This window comes from Tamandua tetradactyla, chromosome 2 (genome assembly GCF_023851605.1).
Source record: "Tamandua tetradactyla isolate mTamTet1 chromosome 2, mTamTet1.pri, whole genome shotgun sequence".
Taxonomy (NCBI): domain Eukaryota; kingdom Metazoa; phylum Chordata; class Mammalia; order Pilosa; family Myrmecophagidae; genus Tamandua; species Tamandua tetradactyla.
In genome coordinates this window covers 43,242,197-43,259,101 of record NC_135328.1, presented here as the reverse complement: position 1 = coordinate 43,259,101, position 16,905 = coordinate 43,242,197, and the positions used below count along the sequence as shown (strand labels likewise).

The 16,905-nt window shown below is 48.2% G+C and overlaps 1 pseudogene; it reads left to right on the top strand.

The window, feature by feature from the left end:
* The first annotated feature begins 13,292 nt into the window (after positions 1-13,292).
* On the top strand, positions 13,293-16,692 carry LOC143656026 (alpha-1-acid glycoprotein-like; annotated as a pseudogene).
* The last annotated feature ends 213 nt before the right edge of the window (positions 16,693-16,905 follow it).

Genomic DNA, 16,905 nt, shown 5'->3' with positions numbered 1-16,905 from the left:
AAGCCCTGGGGTCTGAATTCCTTGAGAGAGGGATTCCACCTGAGTTGCGTTTCACCCCTCCCATGGGGAAGGTTCAGGCAGGAGACAGCCCTGAAAGCAGCCTGTTTCCATGTATGTTTGGGGCAGTTGCAGCCTGTGTAATCCCACCGCTGAATCCAGAGGCAGCCAAGCCCCTGTAGAAACAGCCACAGAAGGCTCCGTTTCATCCCCTTTCCTCTTTTTTGGTTAGCCCAATAGGCGACCTCCACCTTGACCAGTTTCGCCTGAGCTGGGGGCCTATTTTTAGTAGTCAGAATTTGTTTATTAATGCCACTATAGGTGTTTGGTTGGACTAAGTCCCTGCTACTGTTAGAGTTTCTTTCCTTTCCCTCCGGGAAGCCGCCTGTGGGGGTGGGGCGCCGGACACCAGCCGCTGCGGCTTGGGGAACTGTGTGCGGCTTGGGGAACTCACTGTTCCAGAGAATCGCAGCCAGTCCAGCTGGTCCAGACTGGGGTATGCTGTGTGTCCGCTCACTGTCATGGCTCTGGGAGCTGTTCTGTACTGTTTCTGGTTGTTTAGTAGTTGCTCTGGAGGACGAACTAAAACGTGTGCACATTACTAAGCCGTCATCTTGGCCCCCCCACACATCCCATAAGTTTTGATAGGTTGTGCTTTCATTTTCATTTGCCTTGAGATGTTTACTGATTTCTCTTGTAATTTCTTTCTTGACCCACTGGTTGTATAAGAGTGTGTTATTGAGCCTCCACACATTTGTGAATTTTCTGGCACTCTGCTTATTTTTGATTTCCAACTTCATTCCTTTATGATTTGCAAAAGTGTTTTGTATGACTTCCATCTTTTTAAATTCATTGAGACTTGCTTTGTGACCCAGCATATGGTCTATCCTTGAGAATGATCCATGAGCACCTGAGGAAAAGGTGTATCCTGCTGTTGTGGGGTGTAATGTTCTATAAATGTCTGCTAAGTCTAGCTCATTTATTGTATTTTTCAAATTCTCTATTCGTTTGTTTTGTTTTGTTTTGTTTTACATGGACAGTCACCGGGAATCGAACCTGGGTCCTCTGGTATGGCAGGCAAGCGTCCTTGCCTGCTGAGCCACCATGGCCCAACCAGGGGATCTGTTTCTTTATTGATCCTCTGTCTAGATGTTCTGTCCATGGAAGAGAGTGTGGAATTGAAGTCTCCAGCTATGATGGTAGACATGTGTATTTCTCTTTTCAGTGTTTCCAGTGTTTGCCTCATGTATTTTGGAGCATTCTGGCTTGGTACACAAACATTTATGATTGTTATGTCTTCTTGTTGAATTGTTCCTTTTATTAATACATAGTGTCCAAAACCCATTGTACTTTCAAGGCAGAAACAGCTGTACAACCTAAATCTTTTGGCCCATACTCTGTAATTTAGTCTAATATTGCACTATGAGCCAGGCTATGTAAGTGAATTAAGTCAATGTGTCTGTAGAAGTTGAGAAAAAGGAACACATGATATAGCCTGACAGAGTCAGAATAAACATTGTTTCTTAATTCAGCATATCTTGCATTGAAATCAGTTCAGGAGCATAGTGTTGGGAAGTTCAAACAGAGATGCTGCATTCATCTGATGCACTTGCATTCCCCAGTCACACCAGCAAGTTAGCACTGATGCACGCTTACTACAAGAGATGTTTTGTTCTACCTCCTCATTAGAAATGAAATGATTCTCCTCTGGTTCTTGCATCCTGGATTATCTTCAATTATAATACCCTGTGGTTTTGTTCTTTGTAAAGTTTTTCATCTGATATTGTTGAATTCTCATCTTTTTTATTTGCTCATTTATTTATTACTGTTTCTGTCTTCTAGGTCCCATGAGATCTATATTAGCAGAAATTTGATTTTTCTTGTTGACTGTCAATGCCAAGATCACAGCATAATGTTTGGCCTATAGAAGACATTGAATAAATAAGAAGGAATTTGCTATTGAATGGAGATAGTACCAAGTAATGTTCTTCCTATTTTGCCTTGTTCTAGTACTTTCAAATTTATTTTTCACACTCTATGAATCTAAATTGTTTTACCTACAGCATAATTTGTGCCTACCATTTTGTTTATTTTCTCTAAACTTTTTGGCAATCCCTGAAGGTGGAAAATTACTATTCTATGAAAATCTTCCCTTAAACCAATGTCCCAATGAAATATTTAACGAACACCTTCGTGTCACATCTTGTCCCTGTTCATAAAGCAAAGGCTTAAATAATTACAGATTTCAGGTTTTTGACATTTTATTTTCACTTCAAATTTTAAAATATGGTGATTGGTTGATTTTTTATTATTCCCAATTGATTATCAAGGATACCAATAATGGATATCTGTAGGGCACAAATTAAATAAGAAGTATGACATTTCTGTTCTACTAGTTGTAGTAGGGATTACTGTCCTGTGGTAAAAGGTAGTAGGCCTGTTTACATGGTTATGGCCTTAACAGTAGTGGGAATTATTATAACCATTTTGCAGATGAAAATAATAATTCAGGATTTTTAAGTTATTGAAAAAAGCAATTTAAATTAACTTATGTCATGTGAAAAAAGAACAAGGATCCAACCCAGGATTGCATCACTTAAAAGTCAGTGTGTCTCTTATGCCAGGATGCTTCTTCAGGCACTCAATGAATGATATTAGTGCAGGGTTTCAGACTTCAGTCTGTGTCATCAGCCACTGAGAGCAGGAGACCTTGCATGTGAGATTATCTCCATCATCGATGTTCCTATTGCCATCAAATAAAATGGCAAAATAATACCCTTTTACTCTTGGGGACTATATATTTGAAAATTGAAACTTGAGTTTAGCATTTTTTATACATATTTTACATTGATGTATCATTTGTGACTGAAAGAGCAAACTAGGAAAAGTATGCAGGTGATCTAAAGTAATCAGGAGGCTGTGACTATGGGTGTTGTGATTACAGATTTTTAAGATAGATTCCAAGGCTTTGTATCTACTGATGTCTATTTTGTGTAATTTGTAGAGCCTTCAAAAAAGAGATTATATCTCATTGGATTAATATAAGGGAAAATGCCCACATGTTCTGTGCCTGTAAAATAATATCGTCCTCTCTAAACAAATTGTGGTAGATCCTTTCTACAAAGTCAGTTTACAGAATATTACTTGCATAGACCTGAACCTCTCTGCCCCCATGTGCTTCTTCCTTAGTGATCATTCCTTCTAGGAGCGCTGTTTCACCACAACCACCAGGCTGCAGATGCTGTCAGGTTTGTGGTGGCCACACAAGACCATCATCTACAAAGACTGTGTTATTAACTCTGTGTGTTTCTCTGTCTGTGCCACACAGAAGGCGTTTTGCTGGTGGTGATGGCCTCTGACTACTGTGTAGCTGTCTGCCAGCCACTATACTGCATTGTCATCATGCACCCTCTTTTCTATGGGAAGCCTGTACTCATGCTCTGGTCTCTGGCCTTGAAGAATCACTGATCCAATCCCCCATCACTCTCCAGCTTCCCTTCTGTGTCCTCCACCATGTGGATGACTCTGTGAGGTGCCTGTGCTCTGCACTTGCAGAGACACTTCCTACAATGAGTGGCAGAGAACCATCTCTGTTGTCCTTTTCACCACCATGCTACTGGGCTTCATTCTAACTGCTGTGGCTACATAACTCATGCCATTGGGAAGATGAAGTAGAGGACAGGCACAAATTGTACCAGAGGAGCAATTTGAGGCCTCGTCCATGTCCCAGGAGGACAACAGCAAGGCAAAGAGGTAAGTCCAGGACAGGAATTGGGTAAGAAGGGCGCCCTCTTCCTGTGGTTGTGGCCAGCTTCCCTGCCACCATGGCCCCTTGTTCATCATCAGACTTGTTCATCATCAGACTGGGGGCAGCTGAGGTACCCACACTCCAACATGTAGGTTGCCTCTAGGAGGACATCTGGTGTGAGGGCTCTGGTCACAGCACAGTGGCCACCCTGTCGTGTAGTAGCCACTGCCTTCGGACTTGGGACCTCTCCTTCCATTAGCCAACAATACCTTTAAGACCCGAAAGAACAAGGCTAGGATAAAATGCTGCTGGGGGTACAGGCCTACACTGGGAAAGGTTTGGCTGCTTGGGGGCTCAGTCCAGTCCCCAGGAGTCAAACAGCCTGTGGTGGGATTTCACTCCATACCTGTCCAACCTGTGGCAGGGGCAAGCTGCCTCTTCTTTTGGCCTCAGTTTCCATCCTTGGGTAACGCGGCATTGATGATCTCTCAGTTACCTAGAGCACCTGTGGTTCTGTTGATGGTTCATGAGCTGGGTGTCCCATGAGCAAACTCTAGTGGCAGTACAGAGAGGCCTAGCTAGGTCATAGGAGAGCCCCCCCTCCACCCACTCCCTCAGTATAAGCCTGCCATCCAGCTGTTACACCCCTAACTCAGCCTCTAGTTTGTGGACCAGCTCTCACTCCCTGACCAGTTAAGGTGTGGCTTGTCGTGAACATAGCCAACAAGCTCAATATTCACAGGATTGACTCTCCCAGCTTCAGTGGGGAAGAAATGAATATGAGTCTTGTCCTAGAGTGTCCTGAAGCTAGGAAAAGAAGGTGACTTTTTCTCTCTTCTCTCTTTTAGCCCTTCCCTGTTTTCTCCACTCCTTCCTTGGGCCATTGTTCTCCTGCCTGCTCATACAATTGCCAATAGACCCTTGTGCCAGAGTATTGCTTCTTGAAGCCCCATGGACCAGGCCACAAGGCCTAGGCTTCTGCTAATCTAGCTGTCCCCTACAGTTTAGGAAGTTGTCCTCCCATAATCTGAGGGAGGACTTCAGGCCTCATCTCAGCCTCTAATTTCACATCTTTCTCCTGAGTCACTCTGTACTTTGCCCAGTGTGGTCCAGCCCATCCATTGCTGCTCCTTCTTATGACACTGCAACCTCAACTAGGCACTGCCATCTACCACCAGTGGGGGGTAATGTGCACCTGTACCTTCCACCTGATCATGAAAACCAACCCCAGATAGAGGAGCTTCTGGGGATGCAGGTGGGCACAGTATCCCCTTTGTGCCTCACTAGTCCACTCAGCTGAGCACTCCTGAATGTGTACACATAGCCAGACCTGTGCCTCCAGTCAGAAGTCCGCCCCTTCTCCCCCAGGACAAAGCAGGCAGCTCCCATAACACCCACTATAGAAAGGAGAACACTGGTGGCCTCCTCATCTCTGGCTGATCCCCAGGGATCCTTGCTAGGCTGGGTTTGGACCATGAGCCCCCTAAGGTCCCTCAAGTTCTGGGACATGGAAGCTCTCAGAGGACATCCTGGGTCACGTCCCTTGCTCATCTGCCAACCTGCAATGACCCCAAGAGTTTTCCCGGCCTTCCCAGCCCTGAGCAGATGGCTTGGTGCAGATGCCCTCTCCAGACTGCTCTGCTGACTTTAAAATATTTCACTGCCCTCCTGTCTCTAAGCTCTCCATCTTCATTAGGCCCAGTTTTACCTGGGGCTGAGCAGCTTACTTAGTGTGAGTGGAATCCCCAAATGACACTGTGGGCACAGTGCAGAAGATAGCATGGCACAGGGGCATCCTGTCTGTTTGGTTCTGCTGAGCAGAGTCATTGGGACATTGAAAGTCCCAAAACAAGGACCGCATGCATGCACTTCCAAGAGCCCTTCCCTCATACCTGCAGTTTGCCCTGATGGGTACTTCCCAGGATATGTGGGTTGGGTCTTGATGGGACCTAAGGCAAGACCTAAGTGCCACCTGGGTGGCGTCTGATGGGGCTGAAGTAGAGATGACTAGAGTGTGGGAGGGCCGAGGATCTCCACACCCATGGCAGCCTGAGCACCTGCACCCAGTGTGAACCATACAGTCAGTCAGGAGCCCCAGCAGCCTGGTACAGCAGAACCTGCAATTGACACTACCAATGGGAGGAGGTGATGAAGGGCCAGGTACCCTGGGCCCAGGGGTGGGGCATAGGTCTGGCCTAGAGCCCAGCATTGAGTCAACACTCAGCACTGTACATGGCCCTAGCAGAGAGTCCTGGGCCCCACTAGGGCCTATAATTACTGACCCTGGATGAGGATGATGGTGAGTTCTAGGTGGTGCCCCCCTCATGCACCCTTCTCCCATCAAGAGTGGTGGGTGTGTCTAAGAGTTACTTCTGCAGGACCTCTTTTGTTGTCATCTGTAGTCTCATTCTCTCTTAGCCCAACTCTGCAATAAAATCATTGCCCTTCCCTCTATGTGCATCATGTCATCCAGGGTTCAAAGTCACCCTGGTGGTGTGGGAAATGACTCCCAGGGACAAGTCCAGCCCTGGCACTGTGGGATCAATAATGCCATCTTGACCAAAAAAGGGGAAAGGAAGTGTAACAAATAAGGTATCAGAGGCTGACAGTGTTCAAATAGAGTCTAGAGACTACTCTGAAGGTCACTCTTATGCATGGTTCAGTTAGACATTGCTACCTATAATAACTTGCCAACCCCCAACTCAAACCATTCCTGCCAGTTGTAAAGAACACCTAGGGCAAAATAAAATTCTACAAAAGTTCCATGCACTAGGACAACTTTCCAGAAACCTACAACCTCATAGATGGGTCCCTGGACCAGATAAGTCCTGAAACCTAGGAGGCCATCCTCTCCAGAACATGAGCTAGTTTCATCTCATTACCCCCATAAAATTGACAGGACCTTCCAATACGTAAAAGTTAGAGTTTGCAGAGCCCAAATACCCTTAAAGAGAAGACCAGAAAGATCAAAGGTGATCATGGAGTTATACAGACAAGGTAGGATTTAACAAATGAATATGGTTGCTGAATGATTACATTGCTATTTCTTTTAGTCTGCAGTACCTTAGAGCAGCTAGAAGTGATAACCAAAAATTGTGGAATGGTGACCTATAGCACACCCTGAAGTCTGTTGTATAACTAATTGTTGCTCTGTGCTTTGAAATGCATTGCTTTTTGTATATATTCTATTTTTCACAAAAAAGAAGAAAAACTTTATTGTGATAATGAGAAAATATTTATTTCTTGTAGCCTCCAATGTTCTGGAGGAGTTAAAAGGAAAAATCTGTGATGATGGCATGTTAGCCTATGACAAACTCTGGGATCTCTCTTGTAACTACTTGTTGAGGAGTGCTTTGAAAATGATGACTCTCTTCATTCTTTGCTTTGTATAAATGTTATATGATTTTAAAAAGTTGAAACAAGTAGTGTGGTAGAGGTGCTTCATGGCACCAGCTCTCACCCATCCTTATGAAGAAGGTGGGCAGCCAGTCCTCTCTGGGCAGGCACTGACTCAGCTCCATGGCTAACCCCTCAGTATAAAACTAGAAACTGAATCACAGAGAAAATTAGAAATTGACCCAAGGTCCAGGAAAGGACAGAGACCAGAGGGCAAGTTAGGATTAGGGCCTCCTAAGCCAGAGAACACCACCTTGCTGTGGGATTTGCTTTAGCATTGAGATTCTGGAGAACCCTGCTGTCTCCACCCCAAACCTGGCCATTGCCCAGGCCACCCTCCTCCTCAGCCACCACCAGCCATTCCTCCTCCCAAGCCAGCACCGCATGTTGACCTGTGTGCCTGACAGTCAGAATGTGGTCATGATGGGGGCGTGAGGAGCTGGAGAAGATCAGGTGGGCCACCCAGGAGGGACTGGGTCTCTGCTGTTTCTTCTTCTTGAATGCTGAAGAGGCAGGGAGCTGGGCTCAGGGGTAGGGGTGGTGTGTCTTCTTGGAAATGATCAGAATCTGGGGAGAATCAGCATAGCCTGTTCCCTCAACTCCAGTACCTGGGTCACCCATTCACTCGTCACCTCTATGGCCCATGGTGTCGAGGAGCTGGAATTGCTCCACCACCATCATGACTGGATGTCCCATCCCAATCTGGCTCCTGTCCAGCCCTTGGATTAGGTGTTTTGGGTCACCCCCAGGACAGATCATGCTGCCCAGAAGGAGATTCTGATATGCTGAGGGTGTGACATCTCACCTGTGGTGGGGATGGGCTGGCTCTCTCTCATGGCCTAAGGGAAGAATCGTGAGGTTGTCTGAGAAGTCATGGGTTCTAGCTTATATGAGACAATCCCTGCCTGAGCCTTTCCTTGGCCTGAGTCTTTGCTGCTGTAAGTCAAGAGGGTTCAAACTCTAATTCGGGTGCCAGGAACAGAAAGAGGCTGGGATGCCCTGACTTTTCATGCTTTGTGTTCTGGATTTGAGCAAAGACCTAGAAAGTCAGAAAGCAGCTGGCTGGCTCCGGTCCCCCACCCAGCCCCAGTTCAGGACAACTTACCCTCTACTGAGTGTGGCCCTCTGGCGGGTACCCAGAGCTCCCAGCAGGTCTCCCAGAGGTTTCCCACGTGGTTTTCCCCTTCAGTGTCTGAGGCGCTGCTGGGGGCCATGTGTGTGACAGGCATCACATCAGGTCCAGCTCCCTGTACACTTCCATCTGTCCGGCCCCGTGCTGGGCTGCTGCGTTTCTTCTTCCTCTTCTCCCCATGGTCACTGTGTGGGAGAGGTGCAGCTGTGGTCCACACCTCTCTGCTCAGAGAAGCCCCCACAGGCTGAGGGCTGAGGGTGTGGCACAGCCAGGACGCCGAGCCCGCATGAGGGGCAGAGCTCTGGGGACTGGAGGACCTGGGAGACCTGGCATGACTGTGCATCCACTGGCTGCACGTCCTCTTTTGCTGGGCTGTTTCCAGGTTTTCCAGGTCCCAAGCCTGAAACCCCGTACTTATACCAGCTAGTCCCCTGCCCTCAACTCTCGGTGCTGGGAGAAGGCAGCACTACCTGGAAGAACTTGGAAGGATGAGGGATAATAGCACAGGTGAGAGTGCCTGGCCAGGAACAGGTGCCCAAGAACAAGCTTTCAGCTACCTCTTTGTCAAATGAGCATCTATTGACCAGTGCCCTCTGCAGACAGTGTACCAGGCAGATGGAGGGAGAGACGTGAAGCCAGTCCTCAGGCTTATTACCTATAGCTGGGATCTCAGGGGCACAGGACACCAGGGCCCACAGCAAAGCCCCCCCTCACTGAAAATGGGGTGTATTTGCTCCCATTTGCCAAGTTGAGGCCCTGGAGCAATGTGATAACAATGAGGATTCTGGGGGGCAGAAAGGTCTGGTCCTGCTAACCCAGGGCAGTGTGGGGACGGCCTCCTTCTCTGCCTGGTCCTGCAGGCATGTGGGGGGTGGACTTCAAGTGCTGGGTGAGGTGGGCTGAGAGGCCGTGAGAGTGGGATAAAGATGCATTTCACCTAAAGAAAGCAGGACTGAGCTTAGGAGCCATTCATTGGCCTCTTCCTTGGCATACTCTCGGGACTCGGCAAACCTTGATTTTGTTCCTGGGCCTCCACTTTCTAAATGGTGTTATTATACAGTGTGTATAAAGGGCTTTGCTAGGATCTGCACAGACATTTTTCAGAAGATAAGCAAACAGTCAGCAAGCACATGAAAAGATGCTCAACATCAGTAGCCATCAGGAAAATGTAAATCAAAACCACGATGAGATACCACTTCACACATTTTATATCCACAAGGATGGCTAAAAATAAAAACCCACCATAACAAGTGATGATGAGGAATGTGGGCAAATCAGCACCCTCATGCACATTTGATGGAAACGTAAAATGCTGCAGCTGGCTTGGAGAACACTCATGCACCCCAATATGGGAAAGTAAAGGAGGGACTGGGGGAAAGGGAGAGGCTGGCAGGTGAGTTCCAGTCTCACCTTCCTGACTAGAACATGACCTTGGCCAGGACATGACATCTCCCTGTGCCTCAGTTTCTCTTTCTGCTAAAGTGATGTGGTATGCCCTGTCTTTTGTGCCAACCATATTAGCGTCTATAATGGTAGCACAAACTATATGAATCAACAAGGCTCAAGTGCTTTTTGACATACTGAATTGATAGTTTCATATGGTTAACAATGTCAAACCTTAAATGACAATTTCAACTCAATAACATCAACACCCTTGCCCCCACCATGAAGCAGCTACCACACTAAGTGTGATGTGCTTTCATGTCATGCACAAACTTGTGTGACATGCATTAATTCCCTGGTTTTTGAGATGAGGGAACTGAGGTCCAAAGAGGTACATAAATTACCCAAGATGACACAAGAGGTTTTGAACTTGAGCAAACCTTCTTTTGGAGGCATGTTTCCTCAGCCCAGACACAGAGCTCCTAATGAGGACAGTTTGCTCTTCATGGTTGCCCATCAGGAAGGAGATCCACGTTTGTCACCAAAGCTAAACCATGGCTGTGGTGAAGAAAGATTTTAATTGGCTCTCTCCAGAAATCAGGGGGTCAAATGTATGCATTTCCAATTGCCTAAAGCTCACTTACTGTGTTACCTTTGCATATCACCTCACCTCTCTGAGCCATTGTTTTACACCTTATCATAATGGGGAAATATTCTATTTTCTGAAATTCAGGAGAGACATTTTTGCATTTTGATGTCTTTAGAAGTGGAATGTATTCTCAATCACTGAACTATTTATTGTAGGATTCTTTCTTTCCTCCCACCCTAGCTTGTCCTTAAATGGAGGGTGAGGGTTATAATTCACAGAGACTAGAAAGCAAATTGCTCCATTTAATGTGTTATTATAAATGTGAATTGTTGAATCTTCATAACTGAATGAAGTGGGTACTATTATTAGCTACATTTTAGAGGTGGAAAAATTGAGGCAAGGAGCAGTGAAGGAACTTACCCCAGGTCACACAGCCAGCAGGCGGATACCCATCTTAGCTGTGCACCACCACCTACCCCACTTGGTCTGTCTTTTCTGTTTGTCCCCTCCACTCTCCCTAATGGCCAAAGAAGGGTCTGTCTCCTATGTCAGCGGCACCATCACCCCTAAATCATCAGGATATTTTGATGCAGTGTGCTATTCAAGAATAAGGAGTTAAAATGTTGAGAACTGCTTGCCTGGGACCTGTACAGCATTCAGTGGGTGTTTGGGACCATGGGCTATTCTGTGCTAGGACCAGGCACCAGATCCCAAGTGACACAGGTGCCTCTGTGTTAATAAATAAGCTGTGTATGTGTGTGTGTGTGTGTGTGTGTGTGTGTGTGTGTGTGTGGTATGTGGGGCCCTCTAAAGCTCAGGACTCTGCTATCCCTGCACCATGCACAGCTTCTCCTTGAAATAAACAGTGTCTGGAATCTGTCCCCCATCGTCTCACACCTGGACCACTGTGCCAGCCTCCACTGGGCCTTCCAGGCTGTTCTCCCACCTCTGCCCACATCTTCCTCGCTGCAGACAAAGTGATCTCTAAAGAGCAAATATGATTATGTCACCCACAACCTCACGTAACATCTTTCAATTTCTCCCTCATCCCCCAAATTCCAGCCCAAACCCCTCAGCATGTTCCGTGCCATGCCAGCTTGGACTCCCACCAACCTCTCCAATATCAGCCGTGGACATTCTCTCCCTGTCACCTGCCTCTACCATGCAGCCCTTCCATGCCTTGATAAGCCTAATCCTGACTTGCACTCTTTGGGCCTCCCTTTCCCCATTGACCTCCACTTTCCCAACACTGGGCTGCAAAGTGTTCTCCAACATGGCTGCAACATTATACATCCCTAAGAGCTGTGTGTGAGGGTGCTAATTTGTCTACAACCTCATCAACACTTGTTGTTGTCTGTTTTTTCATTTTAGCCATCCTGTTGGGTATGAGTTGTGCCAAAAATTGGACAAGTGCCACTTTTTTCGAGTGTCAAATTACAACCGTGCAAATTCAAAAACCAAACTGAGCTGGCAAAACATCAAAAAGGGGGAATTCGAGTTTTGACAGAGAGACTCACTGGTGCATTGCTAAGTTGGTACAGCATTAAAAATTGTTGGTGTTTTTAATTTGCCATGTTTTTACTTTCTCTGCTTGGAGGGAGAATTTTTATTTATAAATCCACTTTCTCCAGATACAATTTGCATACAATAAAATGCACACATTGTAGGTTTACATTTCAATAAGTTTTGACAAAGGTATAGACATTTGGAACCAACACCACAATGACAATACAGAGCACTGCCATCCCCTCATAAAGTTGTCTGGTGCCCTTTGGCCATCAAATTGTCCTTGCTGCCCCAGCTAACCTCTGGTCTCATTTCTACCACTAGAGATGAGTGTTGACCTTTCCAGAACTTAATATGAATGGAATCCTGTAATATGTGCCCTATTATGTCTACCTTCAATTTTCTCAGCATAATTTTTGTGAGATTGGTATCAGTACTACTTTCCTTTTCATTATTTAGTAATATTCCATTGTATGGAAATGCATTTTTTCCCTATTTACCTGTTGATGACTATTTTTGTTGTTTCTAGTTTTTGGCTTTGTGAATAATGCTGCTATGAACATTTAGGTACAGAGTTCTTATGGACATCTGTTTTTCTTTTTCTTGGATAACTTTGGTATTTTTAGAGAGCGATTTGGCCACTATCTGACACTTAGCATCAGGGGAAAAATCAAAATACAAAATGCTGTAGACATGCTGTGAGGATGAGATGAAGTAAATGAAAGTTATGCATCCATGAAAATTATAACTACAGGCTACCTGCAACAAATGAGAAATGACTGAGAATACAAAATAGTAATTATATAATAATAATATTCTTTGAAAGTATTTTGAGTGCTTCTGATAGGAATGTAAATGGGCAGAATGAATTTCACAGTATTTACTGTATTTATGATGCTCTGGTCACTGTTAGAAGACTGTTCTTATGTTGAAGGAAAGACAGCAGGCTCCCTGCTGGAATAGCATGTGGTGGGGAGCAGTGTAGACTTACTGTCTTCCTTTAGATGCTGGGAATTGGTTCAAGGAATCCATTTCCTGGAAATAAACAGTCAACTTAGCTGTCCCCTTTTGGAAATGTTCCTGCCTCCCTGGCTGGAGCCACTCTCCATTGGAACTGAATCATGTTTTCACCCCAAACCATGAAACCCCAATGCTAGTCAGCCAGGAAACTCTAAGGTGACATGGGCACTTGCTTTACTGCTGGTCCTAAACAACTGGATGAAAACCACGAGATTGCCCAGCAGGTGATCCCTCTAACGAAACCTGTGGACTCCAGCCCCACACCCATCCTATCCTTGAATAAGCTAGACAGACCCCTCTTCACCAAAGGGGACCCAAATGAGACCTGGGTTGGGAAGTTTTATCCAGAGCTGCCTTGGGGGAAAGAAGGAAGGGTTTTATGCAAGGCCTTTCCCAAGTGCTCCCTAAATTGTATCACAGCCCAGTGGCTGGGCCCTGCGTGCCCCAAACCACAGCTTCTTCTAAAGGTCACTGCACCCTCTGCCACCCCTTCTGGCCACCCAGGGCCCTCCTGTCCCAGCATGGCGCTGCCCTAACCCCTCGCAGCCCTGAGTCTCCTTCCTCTGCTGAGCGCCTGGGGCCCAGCATGTGACCACCCGAAGGCCTCTCCCATCACCGACGCTACCCTGCAGCGGGGGAGCCCTGGGCCCAGCCTCTCGGGGCCGCCCTCTCCCCTGCTGGCTGCTGGTTCTGCCCTTTCCTTGCCCGGACCCTGGGGTGAAATCCAGGAGACTCGGGAACCATTCTCCTGACCCCAAAGTCAGAAGCCCTGTTCCTAGGCACCACAGCAGGGGCAGTTATGTGCTGGGGGTGGAGGGGGCACCCCTAGAGATGCCTGGTCGTGGGGTGAGCTCCTGCGGGTCCAGCTCCCCACCTGGGGCCTCTGTTTCCCTGTTTGCAAAGTGGGGAGAGGATCTGCCTGAGCCCATCAAGGATTCGGCCCTCAGCACCTGTTCTAGTTTGCTAGCTGCGGGAATGCAACACACCAGAGACGGATTGGCTTTTAATAAAAGGGGATTTATTTTGTTAGTTCTTCAGAGGAAAGGCAGCTAACTTTCGACTGAAGTTTTTCTTACATGGGAAGGCACAGGATGGTCTCTGCTGGCCTTCTCTTCAGGCCTCTAGGTTCCAACAACTCTCCCCGGGTGACTTCTTTCTGCATCTCCAAAGGCCTGGGCTGGGCTGCGAGTGCTGAGATGAGGAATGCCGAGCCGCTTAGGCTGTGCTACTTTGCGTTCTCTCATTTAAGCACCAGCCAATTAAGTCAAACATCCTTCACTGCAGCAGGCACACCTCCTAGCCGACTGCAAATGTAAATCAGCAACAGATGAGGTTCAGGTACCATTGGCTCACGGCCGCAGCAACAAAACTAGGTACGCTCACCTGGCCAAGTTGACAACTGAATCTAACTACCACAGCACCCCATCATCAGCTCCTGCCTTCTCCCCAGCTCTCTTGCAAGTGGTTTTACATCGCCGTCATCTTATGCAATGCTGCATTCAAGGAGATTATTAGAGTGGTCCAGGCTGCCTTGTTTTACATAACTCCCAACCTGAAAGAGGACTCCCTATTGGTCAGAAACGACCGTGTGAGACCCCCATGTGCCAGCCCTCCACCCCACCCCAGGGGCCAGCCCTGGCTTCTCCTCCTAGAGCGGGAAGATGGGAGCAATTTCTTCTGCACTCCCCTGGCCTCGGTCTGTCTCCCCGTCATTGGAGGGCCAACTGGAATCTGCCTGAATCTTGTCCCTTCTTGACTGTCATGGGTGCCTGCCCCTCTCTCCATGACTGCCTCACCCAGTGATCTCACTTTGTTTTGTTTGTCTGATGTTAGTGGGCCCGAGTACATCTACAAGGTCAGCTCTGGGCCCACCCAGTAGCAGAAGGGGACCTTATCCCGTACTGGGGAGCCTGGGCCAACACCTGGGGGCTGCATGTAGAAAGGGGGACCCTGGGGCAGGATGGCAGAGCCCGGAGGAAGAGAAGGGCTGGGGGTGAGGAGAACACAGGAAAGGCTTGTGGCTTATGTCTCTGTACATGCAGGAATCAAAGGAATGATCACCACCATGTTTGAGCCCCTCCTATGTGCCAGGCATAGGAGATAAATACTTTACATGAATTAAGTGATTTAGTAGCCCTGAGGGGACATGATGAAAATCCTACCCAATTTGCACAGAGAAGTCAAGGTCTATCCCTAAGGTCACACAGCTTATCATTAGAACTAGGACTCAGACCCAAGGCTGGCTCCAGACCTGCCTCTGCCTTAGCCACACTGTGAGAGTCTCTGGAAGTGAGGGGTGGCAGCCCCAGTGTTGGGCAGATGGTGGCTTCATGCATGTTCCAGTCATCACCAGGGAGACAACACATAATAGGGGCACATGAAGGCCAATGGCACTGAGTTGGTCCTACTTACCTACCTCGGGGCTCCTCTCTGGACCGCATTCTCCTCATCTGTAAAATGGGGAGAGGGATCCCTGGATGCCCAGAGGTCCTCATGTAAGAGGGAAACCACCCTCATTTTGGCTTCACCCAGAGGCTCTTTTCCCTTCCTACGTGCAAGACAAAGAACACTTTACCTCCCTGTGGCTCACCAAGGACCTGGAGACCTTCATATTGTTGTTCTTCCCCGAAGATGAGCAGAACCTGGGACTAGCCTTCTGTGGTAGGCATGTGGGCAGCCCTTGACTCCAGACTCACCCAGGCTCCCCCACCCATGGGCGGGTGCCCAGAACCCCAGCCCTGCCTGGCCCCCCATCTGGATCTCCCAGCTTCCTCACCCAGGCCCTCCCACCCCTGCAGCCAGGAAGCAGGAGGTGACCAAGGAACAACTGAGGGAGTTCCACGAAGCTCTCACCTGCGTGGGCCTGCAGGACGAGGAAATCCTATACATGGATGGGAAGAAGGTGAATGCCAGAGGGCCCGGGCAGTGCCCAGTGCCAGCCTGGGGGTGGTCCAGCCGTGGGCAGCCCTGGAGGCCAAGAGAAGGAAGGCTGCCAGCCCAGGCTGCACAGCAGAGCAGGGTGTCCTGCTTTGAAGCAGGGACAGCTGAGCTTCCCAAAGACCTGTGGGTGCTGGGTGGGAGCACAGGAGGGAAAAAGACACTGTGAAATCAGGGAGGATGTGCAGAGCAGGTGGGGGGGACTTCGAGGATAACTGGAGGGGAGCAACCTAGCAAAGGTGTAGTGGTGGGATCCAGTGAGGGGACCCCCCCAGGCAGTGCCATTTGCCATTCCCTGCCCCCCAGGCATTTGCTGCCACTGCTCATATTTATTACTTGTGCAACAGGGAATCAGAATTGTGGCTGTGATCCACCCAAACTGCAGCAAGTCCAGGACCATGTCCTGATTTTTGCATAACTAAGTACTACTTACATAAGTGTCTCCTTTATATTTTTCTGTAAACCTATGTTAAATGCATCTCTTCCAGAGGGGAAGCTCCCTCCCAGCTGCAGGAAACCTGGAAAAGGACATAAGAGCACAGGTCCACAAGGAAGACCATCTGGATACCAAGTCCCCCTCATTGTTTGGCCAGGTGACCTCAGACAGGTGATGGGGCCACACTGACCTTGTTTCATCCTCTGAAACTGGGTGTAGACGCAAGGAACCCAGGAGACACTGCCTCAGGGCCTGGCTGTTGGGAGTACACAGTAACGGAGAGTGGTGTAGGTTCTGAGCTCCTATTTTGCAGCGAATAAGATGCGGTTCAGAAAGAAACAGTGACTTCCCCAAGGCTGCCCAACTAGGAAGTGGCAGAGCCAGAGTTGGGAGCCCTCCCTGTCCTGGTTCGAGTCCAGAGTTCATTTCATCCCTATGGAAAAACCTTTCCTCTCTCCATAACTGGGCCTTCTTCCACACTCGAGCTGTTCAGACCCCTGGAGAAACAGCAGGAGGAGGGGAGAAAGAGGGGAAACACAGAGATCTAGGACACAAGGACAGAACTAAGGCAGAGCTGGGGGGGAGGGGACTAGGGAGCTGGGTTCCACCCTCATCCCACCACCACCCAGGGCCTCGGCCAGCTCCCGCAGGTCATCCAGGGGGAGCTGGTGGGTGGTGGGAGGAGGCTGTGGAGGCCATTCTGCAGTGGCTCTGGCTGTGGGCGCTGAGGTAGGTCCTGGGGTGCGTATTACCTGAGACAC